The 16,842-nt window shown below is 50.7% G+C and overlaps 1 long non-coding RNA gene across 1 annotated transcript; it reads right to left on the reverse strand.

Annotated features, from left to right (window-relative positions):
* Positions 1–2,571: 2,571 nt before the first annotated feature.
* Positions 2,572–14,374, reverse strand: LOC132001503 (uncharacterized). Its single transcript, XR_009399631.1, has 4 exons — positions 14,281–14,374; positions 7,166–7,251; positions 4,479–4,783; positions 2,572–3,247 (listed from the first exon to the last, which is right to left on the reverse strand). It is a non-coding gene; the product is annotated as an uncharacterized LOC132001503 (long non-coding RNA).
* Positions 14,375–16,842: the final 2,468 nt, after the last annotated feature.

Here is a 16,842-nt window from a genome sequence, read left to right on the forward strand (position 1 = left end):
CATCCCGCTTGGCTCCTTTGGTTGTGGCAGGAAAGACAACCACCGATAACTCTGAGATCATCTCGTCCTACCTCCGCTTGAATGCCATGGGGTGAGGGAGAGGTAAATCCCAAAAGCAGAGATTGTGGGGAGAGACTCTTACAATCTCACTTACCCTCTTAGTTCCCTGTGTAATCTAAGATTGTGTAGCCAAATCCAGCAACCTTTTTCACATTTTTTCTTTTTAAGATTTATTTATTTATTTATTTGACAGAGAGATCACAAGCAGGCAGAGAGGCAGGCAGAGATAGAGAGGAGGAAGCAAGCTCCCTGCCGAGCAGAGATTTTCCCAATGCCAGGCTCAATCCCAGGACCCTGAGATCATGACCTGAGCCGAAGGCAGAGGCTTAATCCACTGAGCCACCCAGGCGCCCACATTTTATTATTTTTAAAATTATTTTTGTTTTACCATAGTTGACCAGCATCCTTCTTTTTAAAACGATTCTTTTCTGTACACCCTATATTCAGAGAGTAGGATTTACAAATCTAGTGACATTTCAAGTTTTAGTAACTCAAGGGGTTTTAAAGTTGAATGTCAGGTGGTCAGAAAGTAATTAGACAGCAATGCGAGCTGGACAAAGGGCTTCCTTGAAGGTTTCTGTTTTCTGCTGACGTGACATGACACCCCCCCTCCACCAACACATGCACCCCAAGCTGCTGGCCAGAGCCCTCTGACATTGACATTTACCATTCCAGAAGCTTCCAAGGACAGAGGCAGGAAGCAGCAGCTATCCGGATGACAGCTTGAAGGGGTCTGACACTAGCCACTGAGTTCCTGAGGTTATCAGGTTTTTGTACCTGGAGAGTTGGGTATGTGGGTAGCATGTGTAGGCTGGCACCACCAGAGGCAATATTTGTATACTCTGGAAATTCTGCTGCTAGAGCTCAGTTTACATCAGGGAAAAACGGTTCACTGCACCAGGTATTCTCTTGGATGACTTTGTATACATAACCCTTATAATTGGGCAAAAAGAAAGCAAGTAAGGCAGTAATTACAATGATCCCACTTTACAGACGAGAAGACTGAGGCTCCGAACAACTGCCAAATGACAGAGCCCGGCTCCACATCTGGACACTCTGACTCTAAACCCTGAAATCTTTCCACTCCCCAAGTGTTTCCCATGGGACACAAGAGCCACTAAATGGTATGCCAGAAGGCACTTTTGGGGCAAAGTGTTTTGGGAAATGCTGCGAACTATTTCTTCTTCTTGGAAAGTTACAGTATTTGTTAGCATACTGAAGACTTGGCGAAGTTGTGCCTAAGAGAAACTGGACGGGTTTTGTTTAATCAAGTTTTTGCCTGAATTTGTTTGACCCTGTAACCCATTCTGTCCATGGTAACTGTATCTTGTGGGATATCCCGCGGGAGTCAGGCACTCTGCTCTCAACTACTGTGTTCATTCATTCTAACAAAAGCTTTGCCACGTTCGCTCTGGTGCTTGACAATCTGTAGGAGGAGTAGCTCAACTAATTGTATACTTTTGGTGGTGTAAATATCAAAGCCCCTGAGACTCAGAGGGGATTCAAAATGATCTTGGTTCTCACTCACTCACTTTTGGGCCATTTCTTCAGTGAAAGAAAAAGGCGTGGCGTTACAGCGTCAGCTCTGGAAACCATCTATGACTCATAGCTTTTCTGTGCCTTAACAAGGAAAATTACTGACATCATGACCTATGCTAAAACAATTATAGTACATATGGATTGTGATTTGTATGGTCATTTCTGTTTTCTTTTTGATTTGGACCAAGGATAACTTTGGGGGAAAAGATGCAAGGGACATTGCTTGTTATAGCTGTCCCGGGGTTTCCATCCTATGTGGTTCCTATGGAAATATCCTCATATTGGACTTGCCACCAATCATGGTACCTGCCCTCTAGACATTGTCATTGGCCTAAGGGGTGGGTAGTTGACCCAAACACAGCCAATCAGATTCTTACCAAGAGGTCAGCTGTGTGGATTCAGAAGATTGGGCTGTAAGCATAGGCTTAACAGAGCTGTCTTTCTCACACTGTGGGGAAAAACTTTTCTGAGATTTAGCCAATGCATGGAAGGAAACAGAGCTGAAAATTAGACAGAGTGAGATAGAGAAAGATGGGACAGCTGGAGTCTTAGTAACATCCCTTGAGTCCCTGGATCCAACCATGCCTGACACCCTCCTCCCCACATTATTCTCAATTATGGGAGCCAATGAATTCTCCCTTTTGCTTAAGCTCATTGGAGCTGTGTTTTTAGTCATTAGCAACTAAGAAAAGATTGACGTGTTCAGAAATCGGTACCCCCAAAGAGTAGTATTATAAATGTGGAACTAGCTGAGTTGAGGTGGGGTGTGGGTAGGCATGAAATAAGCGAGGAGAAGATGGTAAGAAATTGGGCCAATGAGGTAGGGAGAGTTCGGATCAGTCTCAACCTTATAGACCCAGCTCAGGGTTTTCGGTACTATTGTGAGTAAATGAGCAGCTTCTGGAGGGTTTCAGAAGTAGGAGAGTGACCTCATGCGATTGGTGTTTTTAAAAGTTTATTCTGGTGGTTGGATGCAGAATGGGCGGTGGAGGCAAATGTGGAAAGCAGGAAACCAGCTGGGAAGGAGGCTCTAGGGCTGATCTATGCACAGGCAGTGGTGGCATGACCAAGACGGAGGAAGGGCAAGTGGGGACAACCGGTCATAACGGATCCCCTGGGGAGACGGAGCTGAGCTCGTCTGCTGACGGACTGGATGTGGGATATGATGGTTGGAGGAGCCAAGGTCAACCCGTGCGGTTGATGGTTGGGTGCCCCACTGAGATCTCCAGTGCTGCCAGGGCACCCATCCCCCAGCTCCTCTGAGGGTGAGCCGCCCTCTTTTGTGGGGACTCGCCCTTAGCCAAAGAGACCCAACTCACCAGGAGTCCACACACCCACCCACCTGCCCATTCGACCCCTGGCTGACGGGAGGCTGCAGCAAGGCAGGCCTGTTTGACGCTTCAAGGTGGGACAACTCTGATTCAGTCATTGTAAAGTAGACCTGGGAATCTGTATTTTAAAGATGACTCTACAGATGGACAGGTCTGGAAGCTGCTAGAAATGGGCGCTTTCTTTCTCCTGGACCTTGAATCAGTCCTGCAGTGAGAAGTTTGGAGTTCAGCAGTCCTGGGAGGGAACGTGGCTCTCTCAGGCACTAGCTGGGTGGCCTTGGGCAAGTCACATCACCTCTCTGAGTCTGTTTTCTCACCTGTAAAATACAGACGAGAATATCTGCCTATATGAACGAGGGGAAAACGAAATGAGAACTCTGTACAATGCCTGGAATAAGCAGACACTTGGCAAGTTGTCACTGTCACCAATGTTACTGTCACTGTACCTAGGTGGTCGTCAGGTCCCGAGAACACAGGCCCCTCCCACCTCCCGCATCCAAGGTCGTCTCTCTGCATGGTGTTCAGGACCTTCATATCCTCAGCCCTGGCTCCCAGCTTCAGCAGTGAACTCCCCTCCCCTCTTGCCAATGCTCCTAAACACTCACTTCCACGGGGCCTCCCAGCGCTGACCTCAGCCCGGGCCCTATCAGCTGAGCCCTGGCAGCATCGCTCCCACCATCTCAGCTCCCCACACCCAGCAGGGCCTGGGTAGGGCGGGCCCTTGTCTGCCCGCCAGGCCACCGGAGTTGTCCCTCACTTGGGCACAGGACAAGGAGAGCGCAAGGGTGTGCTGGGCCTGGGGGGCCTTGAGTCGATCATTGCTGCTCGGCGCTAGGGGAGAGGAATCAGGGGAGCGGTGAGCAGAAAGTGCTCAGCCAAAGGCAGGTGTCACTGCCAGTTCCTTCCAGAAGGCTGGTGTCTCCTAGGCGAGGTCAATAGAAGCTGGGAAGAAGACAGACACTCAGCACGGCGCAGTAGTGGAGGTATGAGGGCAGGAGGCTAATTTTCTCAGGGCAAAAGATCCTAATACTTATCTATTTGGAATAGATAAGGTTTCCCTCTGACACACAGGATCAAGGTCAGTGTCCACGGGAAAGAGTGGAAAGGGTAGATAAGGGAAGGAGTGGGGCAGGGACAAGTGTCAGGAAGGGAAGAGGCTAAAATGACCAAGGGGAAGGAAGTCAGCAGGCAGAGGGCCCAGGAAGGTGGTTCCCTGGGACTGGCTACCATTGCTGTGATCGGGACCTGGGGACAAGGAGCTCAGTGGAGCTCTCAAACCTCCACTCCTGGCTGGGGGTGTGGGGGGGGGGAATCAGTCCATGTGGACCCATGCTTGCTCAAGCTGGTGACGGCAAGATCATTCTGTAACAGCCCCTCTCGCTCTGCCTTCTCAGAGAATGGACTAATGATAAGTCACCAACACATAGCGCTGAAACCGTCAGGTATGGTGCTGGTACAAGGCATAAGGACCCATTTGCCCCTCACAACAGCCCTTGTTAATATAATATATATGTTATATAATAAGATAACAGTGGGTTAGGTTATTACCTCCATTTTAGGGATGAGGAAACTAAGGCACAGAGAGGTTAAGTAACCTGTGCAGGGTCACACAGCTACTAAATAGTGCAGCTGGGATGGTGTGTCATAGTAGTTTCAGGATCGTGTCCTCCCCTCTCCTTCCTCCTCAGCCCTGGAATGTTCCCCGCCATGCCCAGCTGCTTCATGCGGTCGCTGCAGCCTGGAACACGCCTGCCCCATCTCCGTTTATTCTTCCTTTGGTGAGCGGAGCAAACAGTTGTGTTTTCACCACTGCAAAAAGTTGGGAACTTCTTAAATGTCCAGCAGTAAGGGGTCTATTAAACAAATGGGGACAAATCTATAGGTTAGAAAAACATGCAGCCATTAGCAGTGCTCCTGGACAGCTCTAGGTTCCTAGAATGTGCCAGACACTGTGCTAGGTGCCCGAGTGATACACATCACCCCACCGAATCCTCCCAACTGCCCTGCCGGGGAGGCCCCACTCTGCTTTCCCTGTACAGGTGCAGAAAGCGAGGCTCAGAGGAAACAGCCTGACAGTGTGGATCAGGTCCGCGCCCAAGTCTTCCCAGCTCGTGCCCAGAACCCCTACACTGTGCCCACGGCGTGGGAAGTGTTTATGAATGTTGTATTGCCCGGACATCGCCACACGTTGCCAAGACATATAGATGGTATGTTCCGCAAAAATACACATCAGAGAGCACAGGAGAAGAACTACCAACATTTTATCTGTTTATTCCTGGCTGGGGGGTGAGCTTGGAATCCATGTTTAATCACTTCCTTCTGGCCGCCTGTTTTGTTTTGCATTGTTTTGTTTTGTTTTGTTTTTTATTCTGCGCAGTGATCCTGAACCACTTGTCTAAGATGGTACTTAGCTGCCCACTTAGTTACCCGCTTTCCAGTCTCTGAGCCTCAGTCACCTCATCTGGGCAACATTTCCTGCCCTCTCTGCCCGCTCAGGTCGCTCTGTCTCTAGTTCCTCTGTGGTCCTGCAGAGCCCGGGTTCTCACTTCTGTCACTTCGAGGACTTACTCCCCTGGCTTTGGGCTGAGGCCTCAGGCAAATGCGCCCCTGCCCCAGGCCTGCCTTGCCCATCTCTTACTGGACTGACTGCAGGCGAAATGTATGGAACCCGAGGCTCAGCGTGGGTCGTCTCTTGCTCAAGGTCACACTGCAAAGAAGCAGAACATCGGGGTGAGAAGCCAGGTGCATGGGTCCCCAGGTCCTCTCAGCCACACAGCTTTGGACAAGCACGTGCACACATCTCTCCAGAGGGGTACCTGTGTCTCTGTGTGTACACACTTCATGTATTCGGGGGTGTCCATTGTTCTGTGCCTGCATGCGTCTGTGTGTTCATCTCAGCATCTGTACATTTTCTATGTGTACATGTCTTTCTGTGTGTACACATCCAAGCGGGTACATGTGTCTCCACGTGTGAGTCCGTCTGTCTCTGTGCCTGCCCACATCTCGGTTGGTGTGTACATTTGTAGTTGTGTGTAGAGGGGGACGCCAGTAGCCAGGCAAGGCTCTGGAATCAGCCATTGTCTCCGGGCTGCCTGGGGTGGTGGGAAGGGTTCCTTTAGAGCTCCTGGATGTCAGTGGGTCTTTCAGGGGCAGAACTTTCCCCCACAGTGTCACCTGCTCTGGGAATGCTGCTTGGGCAGCCGTCAGGACAGAAGGGGGATTCCTGCTTGGTGCTGGCCTAGGAGTCACCCATTTTCTCCTCCTGGAACCAGGCAGTCACCCTGTAAGGTGCCTCACAGACACACATGTAGGGTGCTGGCTTCTCACCCCGATGTTCTGCTTCTTTGCAGTGTGACCTTGAGCAAGAGACTCCCCACGCTGAGCCTCGGGTTCCGTACATTTCGCCTGCAGTCAGTCCAGTGAACTTAACGCGTGAGCATCTGCAAATCAGAGGGTGGCATAAACCAGAGCTTTCTAGATCTGGAAGTTCCCTCCATGGTCTTGTCCAACACCCTCCCTGTGAAAAAGGAGGGGACGGAGGTTAAGTGACCTTTACAAGGTGCCCCAGGGAGTCTGCGTGGGTCAAAACTAGAACTCAGGTCTGCGGCACCCAGGCAGGATTCTGAGACGAGGTACATTCAGGGGCTGACTGTTATCTATCCTGCGGTCCTTTATATCTATTCATGCTATAACTTGCCTTTTGTTTTTTGAAACAAAGTATCCACATTCTGCTGGGTTCTGGAAGAAAGACCTCAGGGCTGCTGCATTTCCCTGGCTGCTCCAGATGACTGGTGGCCGCTCCCATAGAAGGCAAGTTAAGAGGCCTGGACAACTGAACAAAGAACCAGCCTCGGGATTCCTGGGTGGCTCAGTCAGTTAAGTGTCTGCCTTTGGCTCAGGTCATGGTCCCAGGGTTCTGGGATCGGGTCCCATATCGGGCTCCTTGTTCAGAGGGGAGCCTGCTTCTCCCTCTGCCTGCTGCTCCCCGTTTGTGCTTTCACTTGCACTCTCTCTCTGACACATAAATAAAATCTTAAAAACAAACAAAAAGCACCAGCCTCCTATGCTAGTAGTGGTGGCCAAAAACTTAGCTGTGAATAGTACTAAGAGGAAAAAGTCCCTTCTTAGGAGTTTTTTGGGAACATAACTGAAGATGTGGGAGATTTGAAGTGCGAGGTATGAATTCTAGAAGTCAGTGGAAGTGGAATGAAAAAAAAAAAGTCACCAGCACTTACACTCTGATTCATTTCCGGATGGCGGGTGGGCGTGGAGTTCATTTTTATTCCCTTCTTTGTGTTGATCCGCTTGTCTTCATTCTGTGCTGTGAAGTGAGCACGCGTTACTTACAGATGGTCTGGGTCCACCCACCTTGCCACGTTGCTTTAAACAGACACCGTGCCCAAGTCACCATGCCTCTGCAATTTTTTCTACGCTCTCTGCCCACACAGGGAGCTCTGCCCCACCTGTCCCCTGCCTTTGGGGGCCTCTGCCACTCAGCAGCTGTGTGACCTCGGGCAAGCTTTGAATCTCTCTGGGCCACAGCTTCCCCACCTAGAAAAGGGGCATGATCATGGTCCGCACGTCATAAGGTCATTGGAAGGATGAAAGAATATGATATATTTAATTTGCTTCGTGCAAAGCCCTGCACATGATAAGCATTTGGAAAATCATAACATATGTATGTATATATGTATGTACACAAACACACACTAGGATGTTGTATAGGATCGTAGGATATACACACAATAGTAGAAGTGCCTTTCTTGAGATTTTTGTTTTCTTACTTCTTTGGAGATCAGGGGAGGCAAGAGTTATTGAAGGAAGAAAGACAATAATGCCCCAATGTCACTGTGTGCGATGCAGCTGGACCGCAGCCACACAGGAGAAGCAGCCCCCCACATGCCTAGCCTGCTCTGCTTCCTTTGGACCACGTGCGGGAGCAGGGACGCTGAGGGATGCCAGAGCCCAGGGATGACCGCCGTGGGTCAGAAGAGTCCTAGAGCCTATGTATAGAGCGGGTGAGCGAGTGAATGGATCTGCCTGGCTGTAGGGTGAATGAAGGGGGAGAGAGTAAGTCAGGTGTGCAGCGAAACGACTTGCCCAAGGTTGCTCGGCAGTCATTGCCTGAGCCAGGATTTGAACCAAGGCCTGTTGATTCCAAAGTGTATACTGTGGACACTGTTTCTTTTTAAAGGATGGAGTCCCACGGAACGATGGCTTTGCAGGCAAAGTAAAGTACAAAGTCTCCAAGGCTGGTCTGGCTGCCTTGAAGGTCCAGCTGGGTAGCAGGAATTCAAAGGTCGGATGGGTGAGATGCCCTTGATTTCTGAAGTCCTTCGGCCCCCGGGGCTGTTGGCTCTGATTGCAGATAAAAAGACATGGAAACTTCTGTCCCAGTATGACCTGGCTCCTTGTTGTCCTTGCACTGCGGGGAAAGCCAAGTTCTCACAGCCCTTCTACCTCCCAACTGCCTCTTCTAATAGATTCATTGTCTGCCCTGTTTGGTTGTCCCAAGCTCAGGCCACCCTGGTTTGCTGGTGAGCAGCCTCTTCCAAAGGTGAGCTGACCCTTCTCTGTTTTTGACAATGAGGCCATTCAAAAGCAGACACCTCCAAGAGCAAGGTCAGTGTCGTCCCAAAGGCAGCCAAACCAGTGTGCAGGGAGAGATGTGTGCCCTCTGATATCCAGGTGTGTCCTTGACGCCAGAAGCAGGGTAGGGGTGAGGAAAGACTGTTGGAGAGGTTGGGGACGATCGAAGACCATGCCTTGGGACACCCGAAGTTCACGGCTGCTCTACCACAAAGTGCACGGCTATGAAGCAAATTTGAGAAATGCCAAAAGTTCTAGCTCTTTCTTTAAATGGATAGGATACAAATATGTGTGACAACGGCTTGGAGAAGTTCTGCGGTCAGGAGTATTTGTTGACTCTTTTATTTATTTATTTATTTTTCAGTAGGCTCCGCGCCCAGCATGGAGCCCATGTGGACTTTTAATTGAGAATTTCCATGTGCTTTTCTCCTCCCTTCCGTCTCCCCTCCCTCTTGTCCTTCTTTCGACAAATGCTCAAGGCCTTCCGAATTCCCACCAGGACCATCCCGCACGTTGGGGATACAGCAGTGAACGGAACAAAGGCTTCTGTCCCCGTGGGGTTGACAATCCAGAAGGAGGAGGCAGACAATAAATGTAACAAGGAAAACACAGAGTTTGCCAGACGGAGGCAAGGACAGAGGAGGACAAGAAAGGGGTCCAGGATGGGGGTGCTGGAGTAGTGGGGTGGTTTGCGATTTCAAGTGTAGGAGTGAGGGAACCCTCCCTGAGTCATTGAGAAGGGGACATTTGAGCTGAGACCTGTGGGAGGAGAGGAAGCCCATCACGCAGAGAGCGTTTCAGGCAGAGGGAACAGCACATGCTAAGACCCTGAGGCCCAAGCATGCCCAGTAGGATCCAGGAGCAGCAGGGAAGCCAGCAACCCCTGCCCGCCCCCACCACAGGACACATTTTCACATCTGCCAAAGCAGTTTCAGAAACTGGTGTACTACAGGTAAGAGCAAGGGTCTAGTCAGGAAGTCCTAGGTTTTTATCCCCGCTTCACCTCTCCTACAAGTCTATGCAAATTTAGTCGAGGGATGTCACCTCTCAGAGCCTCCAGATTCCTGTCAGACAGGGACACTGACAGGCAACTGCCTCAGAGAGCCATGGCAGGCGTTCTGCGTATGTCTGCCTTCACTCACGGTGGCCCAGAGCGAGTCCCTCAATGCCAGCTCTGGTTGGTCCTCATGTTCTCACTGACATTTTTTTAAAAATACTTATTTATTTATTTGTTTATTTATTTATTTATTTAAGATAGAGGGAGATTGAGAAAGAGAGACCAAAAGCAGAGGGAACAGCAGAGAGAGAGGGAGAAACAGACTTCCCAAGGGGCAGGGAACCCGACGCGGGACTCGATCCCAGGAGTCTGGGATCATGACCTGAGCCAAAGGCAGACACTTCACCAACTGAGCCACCCGGGCACCCCGTGATATTCTTGTAGCTGTCTGAGGAATCCGCTCACTCCTGATGGAACCACTGTCTTCTGAATCCCCCGCTGGATCCTCCCACCCTTGTAAAGCAGGGCACACACCTCACCGTAATCCCGCCGCCTGCTGCTCCCGCAGCAAATAACCCCTCAAGGACAGGGAGAAATGGATCAGAGAGAACGCCATGAGAAATCCCAGATGGATGGTCAAGACCTAAGGCCGTCTAGGTCAAAGCCAATGGGCTCATGAACTTGCAGAGGCTCCTAAAGTCCTGTTCGGCACCTCTACCCCGCTCCGGGCAGTGAGGACTCCTAAAATAGCAGGGCCATTTGGAATTTAAAGTACTCTCTCTCACTCCTCCCCAAACCTAGAAATTTCCCTCTTTCCCCACCAGATGCCTTTTCATTGTAAACCCCCAGGAGTGGTCTCTTCACTGCTGAGATTTAAAAACAGTTTCTTCAACGGACATTTATAAGAGCCCAAATGTGCAGCCAGTGTTATAGGCACTAAGAACACAAGACAGACCATCTCCCCACCCCTTAAGGAACTTTCGGACCACTGGTTCTCAAAGTGCTGCTCCCACTTGGGAGCTTGTAAGAAATGGAATATCTCAGTCACACCCAGTCCTAATGAGTCAGGAACTCTGGAGTAGGACCCAGCAATCTGTGCTAGGTCTTCTGGGTGATTCTGATGTGTGCTTAAGTGTGAGACTAATGGTCTAGAATAGTGGTTCTCAATCAGGCATGCGCGTACACACACACACACACACACACACCCCTGCTCCAGGACACTTGACAATGTCTAGAGTTATTTTGATCATCACAGTGTGCAGGAGATGCTGTTGGCCTCTGGCACATAGAGACCAGGGATGCTTCTAAACATTCCATAATGCCAGGATTCACCCCTCTCCAAAAACAACAAAGAATTATCCAGGCCCAGATGTCAGTAGTGCCAAGATTGAGAAACCCTGGTCTAGAGGGAGGAAGACAGGAAAGCAGATAATGAACACTTACATAATGAAATGAAGAAAACCATCCTAGATAGTGAGAAGTACGCACAAGCAAATAATTCAAGGTAATAAGAGAATGGCCAATGTTGGTGACGACGTTGGGTGACCAGAGGGGGCCTCTCCGGGCTTTGGACCTGAGACCTGGACAAGATAGACTTAGCCATTAACAAGTTTGGGGAGAAGATGATTCCAGACGCAGGCAACAGCCAGTGCAAAGGCCTAAAGTAGGAAAGAGTTTGATGGGTTGGAGAGGGAGAAAGCGAGGTGATGGGTTCTACACACCCCCTGTCTTCCTCCCTCTCCCACCGTCCTTCTGCAAATATTTAGTAAGCACCTACTAGAAGCCAGGCACAGTACGAGACATTAGTGCCCTGCAAAACACCTAGAAGAGCTGGACAGAATCTCTGGTCCACAGAACACAAACTGAGGAGCAGAGAGTCCTCAAGCCAGGATGGGAGAGTCCGATGGGGTTTCCGGAACGAGAAAGCAGCAGCTGGTCTCCAGAAACCAACTGCCTCTGCCAGTGCTGGCACTCTACGCATTCTGTTCCCCGTGAAGCTGGGTTGACTTGTGACTTGTTTTTGCTCCACAGAGGGCTGCAGAAGTCACGCCTGCCACACCCAAGCCTGGGTAAGAGGCCTTCCAGGTTTCACCGGGGGCTCTTCCCACCTGACTCTTGGGACGGCTTCTTGGAACCCAAAGGAAAACATGTTTCCTGTTTCCTCTACCCATGAAATATTCTGACATCAGATGTATAGGCTTTTTCCGCATCAAGCAATTCTCCACTTTTCAGTGGACTCCAACTGGGTGTCGATTCTGACACTAACTTCCCAGCATTAGCTCAGACACCACAGGTGAAGGGCTCAGCCCCTAGAGACTGCCCCTACTTCTGAAGCGGGCTGCGAGTCACAGGGGCTCACTCTACTTCTGACTAGCCAGCTACAGAGCAGAGCTGCCCACGACCCCCTCCCTAGCTTCAATCATTTGCTCTAACAGCTCCCAAAACTCAGGGAAACATCGACTTGGATTTATCGGCTTATTGTAAAGGATGTTACGAAGGCTGCAGAGGGCCAGCCAGGTGAGGGAGTACAAGGTCTGAGGAAGGGGCACGGAACTCACAGGGCCCCTCCTGGTATGCCACCCTCCTTACACCTCCCCCTGCTCATCAACCTGGAAACTCCCCAAAGCTTCCCTTAGGGTTTTTAGGGAGGCTTCATTCCATAGACGTGATTGGTTAAACCATTGGCCATTAGTGATTGACACAACCCCCAGCCTGTTTCCTTCTGGGGGGCGGGGCCAAAAGGTCCAACACTCTAATCCTGAAGGTTGGTTTCCCTGACAACCAGCTGCCCCCCCACACCCCACGCCTTAGGGACTTCCCCAAACTTACCTCATTAACATAAACTCAGACCTGGTTGAAAAGGGATTGTTCCAAATAACAAAAGATATTTCAGGAGCCAGGGACAAAAACCAAATACAACAAAAGATGCTCCCACGCTCTTACTATTTAGGAAATTATAAGGGTTTCAGGAGCCCTGGCGAAAGGCCAGGAACAAAGACAAAATATGTATTTGTTATTATTTGAAATATCACAGAACCCAACGGCCACGCTGTGTTCTCACAAGGGGGGGGGGAGATGTCGGGAGGCGGGGTCACAGGTCTGCTCTGTGTTCCACAGTTTCAGCTAAGCCCCAGCCTACCACCAACACCAACCATCAGCCATGCGAGGGCGCCATCTTGGCTATTTCAGCCCAGCTGAGCCCCCAGATGACTGCAGCCCCTGCTGACACCATGTGGAGCAGAAGCCCAGTCAACCCCCCGGCCCAGGAAAGCCCATAAAACTGTTGTTTCAAGCCACTGAGTTTGGGGAGGGTTTGTCAAGAAGCAATAGAGAGGCGACACAGGCAGGATTCCCACACCTGTGGGTCCTGCCTTGGGAAAGTACCATAAATGAAAATTCAAACACAACAGGGCACTGTGTGAGAGGAGCTTGGGGCAGCAGGAAAAGAAGTCAGGAGATGAGATACTTGGGTCCTGACCCTGGTGGTTTTCTCACCAAGGTGCTGTGTGGCTTTGGGCCTAGATCTCTTTGGGTGTCGGTGTTCTCTTGATATAGAAGGACTTGGGTCCCTTGGCCTCAGAGTGCTGTTAGAGCTGTGTCCTCCTTGGCTGGTTGGCTTCCTTGATGATCTTGAATCAACCTGCATATTCCTGCCTCCAAACATTTGCTCATGTTGACCCACCATCGGGATGATCCAATGGGATATTCCAGGTTCTTCCATCTGTGCCTCCTCCTTGATGGTGTCAACCAATGTCCCACTTCTAGTAGTCCTTGTGGAGCAGGGGCTCTCTGAGTCCAGAACACCTGGGTACAAATTCCAGCTCTACTACCAACTAGGTTCGACCTTGGATGAATCTCTTTGCCTCTCTGTGCCTTATCAGTTTCCTCACCAGTAAAATAAGAATACCTCTCTCATGAGATGTATTTGTGCAAACCTCCTGGATGAATCAGGTGAAATGTTGACCCCTGGGCCTGACCTAAGGCAGTGATTGCTCTTACCCCCCACCTCCTTTTTCTGTCTCATACACTTGGGCTCCACTGAACATACTTAATTTGAGTCTTGTCTCCTGACCCTATCCTCTCTCTCCCGATAGGCTTTAGGCTTCTGGAAAGCTTCACTCAGGCTGAAACCCAAACCACAAGATTTAGCACCAACCCGCACAGCAGACAAGGCCCTGGGAGCCAGATGCCTGCTGTCTTTTCCCTGGCTGTGCAATCTGGACAGGATGCTGGGCTTTTTTGGGCCTCTGCTTCCTCGTGGGCAAAGCAGAGGTGATGGTCCCCTTTCTGTCTCCTCTTGGGGCAAGAGAAAGACCATCTGAGACACTGAGTGCTAACATGATGTGTAAACTGCTATATGTTTGACATATATATGTAAGGGACACAGTGACCCATGGTCAGACCCCAGGCCTTGGAGGCAGAAGAGCTGGTTCTCATTCTGGCTGTGTGACATTGGGCACAATACCTGCCCTCTCTGGTCCTCAGTACCCCCAACGGTAAAGCCAGGCAGAGTTACAAAACGTGCATTTGGGTTTAGCCTACATAGTGTCCTTTACAAAGCCAGGCTTATTTTTTCCAAGACTGGAGGCATGACCACAGACATTGATTTCTAGGTTCTCTCTAAAAATATCAGAAGTTGTAGGAGCATGGAGTCTATACATCCATATGGCCATTGCTGTGTGGTGGCATCCCTCTTAGAGAAGGGTCTGTGTCCCCAGGACGCCCAACCCATGCCGGACCTCATGCCCCTCCAGTTGTACTCACGAATGTCCTTTGCCCAGCCGTGACAGCCCCCTGAGTTCGCCAGGCCTGAAGGCGGTAGCCTCTGGGGGCCCCATGCTGTGCTAACATCCCAAGAATCTCTGCCCACAGTGCGTCCGACAGTTACACTTCCTGGTATCCCGCTCAGCCCAGCACAGTTCCGGGAACACCGTGGATGTTCTGCAAACATGCGGCTCCCACCCCTCCCCGGCTGCCTGGTGACCTCGGTTACCCCACAATCCGGGAGGCTTGAGACGCGTCCTGCAGGGTGGGCCCTGCCTGAACCCTGTCCCCGTGTGGCCTGCATTAGCGTGGCCAAGAGCAACAGACATCGGGACCTTGTTCAGTTGGGGTGGGTCTCGGAAAACCTCAGGAACTGTGGATACTTCTTTCTGCCGGGTTCTAAATGGGCCACTCTGCCTGCTCCCCATTCTCTCACCCCAAACAGAACCAAAAGTCACCTGTGGGCAGAAGTTCACCTTCACTACACGGAGAGGTGGACAGCCTGGACTCACCAGCCATCTGGACATCCCTTAGCCCAGTCAAATTGATGAATAAAATTAGCCATCCCAATAGATAAAAGTCCCTCACTGTTCTGACCTTCAGGTTCCCCAAGTGTAAAAGGAGCACACCCCCCCCCAACCCCACCCACCTTGGAGGGATTGGAGGGAGGGCTGCTGATAAGATGAAAGGGGCCAGCCAGGTAACGATTAAAAGGTAACAGCCAGGTCTGTGTCATCATCTCAGCCACAGAAGGACATCTGTGGCATTTCCAAACCAGAAGGAGCTGTTTCTACCAACTCCGTCATGAAACCAGGAAGAAATTGTTGGATGTGCCTAGAGTCAGTTGGAACTGGATGGGAGCAGTCCTGTACAATGTGACCCTTTCACCCCTAAGTGGAGGACACCTTCTGATTTTTGCCCACCCAGCATCCACTTTCTCTTCTGGCAATAGCACCCCAAGTTCCCCTGGGGAAACCAGCCCCTCCTCCATGCGCAGTCTATGTAACTTGTTGAAGTTGACGTCATCAGCCACCTGGCCAATCAGAACCCTAACTCCTCCAAGCACAGTGATTGGTTCATGGTGAGCATGTGACTCAGGTTGAGCCAATAAGAGACCTCTCTGTGATTTTTGCTGAGCTCTTGGAAAAGAGGCATCTTCTTTCATCTGGAGTGATTTAGGAGGACAGGACATAAGCCTGCAGCTGCTGGTGGGCAATTTCACAGGCAGAGAAACAACCAACCAACCCACCTTTGGATGAACCTGATTTTCCTCACCATGAGATGGCGATAAGAGGCCTTATGTCATAGGACTGTCCCTACGACATAATGTTAAATAATGTAACGTACATGAAAACACTTAGCACAGAGTCTGGTAAAGTCATTTGCTAGGCAATGGCAATGACAACCTTACTATTATTACGTTTTCAGGCTCAGCTTATATCTGCCTCCATGAAGTCAACCCTGATTGCCTGTGGCCCCATCAGCCTACCCTTTAGAGCAGAATCCGAGTTGGCAAGCTTGCTCAAACGTCAGGATAACAGAGTCCCTAAGGGAAGTGTGTTCCAAATCCAGAATCCCAGGTCCACCTTCTGAGAACCATTGCTGGGGGGGGGGGGGTCCTATGGCAGGGCCCTGGAATCTGCATTTTTACCCCAACCCAAGATGATTCTGAAGCAAGTGGTCCGCATACTACACTTGCAGAACCATTCACCTATCCACCATCCCATTTTACAGATGGGGAAACTGAGGTCCACAGGGGAACACAGATCTGCCCAAAGCCACATCGTGATTCACCAGCAGAGCCAGTCTTGACCCAGAACTTGCACCTTGTGGACCTGGGCTAGTTCCCCCCTGCCGCAGAGGGCACCTTCTCTGGGAACTGAAGCCTTCCTGGAGCCTCTAGCCTGTGTTTTTCACCGCGGGGTCCTCTAATCATCGTCCTTCCTCCCGTCTCCAGAAAATATATCCAACTATATATAGTTGGTACAATAAGTACCTGCCCGAGGATGGACACGACTACAGTGGGACCAAACTATTTAGCAGCTAGTTCAGCGAAGCAGCCAGAGGATCTGGCAAGGAGAGGGAGAGACTCTCCCAGATAGCACAAGGGAAGAGCCATTATCCCTTGAGGGACACCCCCGCCAATGTAGACCGTTTTCTTTGTGTCTCTTTTTCTCTCTTGAAATAGTTGTCATGTTGAATCGCTGCTGAATGAGCCTGCTAACCCATCGATGCCAGCAGGAAGGGCCTGCCTTTGCCTTGCCCCCCTCTACTTCCGGGGCTGTCCTATAGCAGGTGCTCAGCAAAGGAGGAGACGAGGGAAATGAATTGTGGACCCTGTGGGCCATTCCCATTCTAAGTGCTTCTTGTCCTGTAGATGGTCCATTGGTGCGAATGTTACCAGCCCCTGTCCTCCTCCCCTCTCCCCTTCTCCATCTTCCAGCTGAGGGGCAGGGGGGACCTGGAGGCTCAGGAGACAGTCCCGGTCCCCGCTTGAGGACCACCTTCTCTAGCGTCATGTGTCTGTGCGTTGGAGGGTGGGGTGGGGAGGAGAGTTCTGCC

The sequence above is a fragment of the Mustela nigripes genome, chromosome 14 (genome assembly GCF_022355385.1).
Source record: "Mustela nigripes isolate SB6536 chromosome 14, MUSNIG.SB6536, whole genome shotgun sequence".
In the NCBI taxonomy this organism is placed as follows: domain Eukaryota; kingdom Metazoa; phylum Chordata; class Mammalia; order Carnivora; family Mustelidae; genus Mustela; species Mustela nigripes.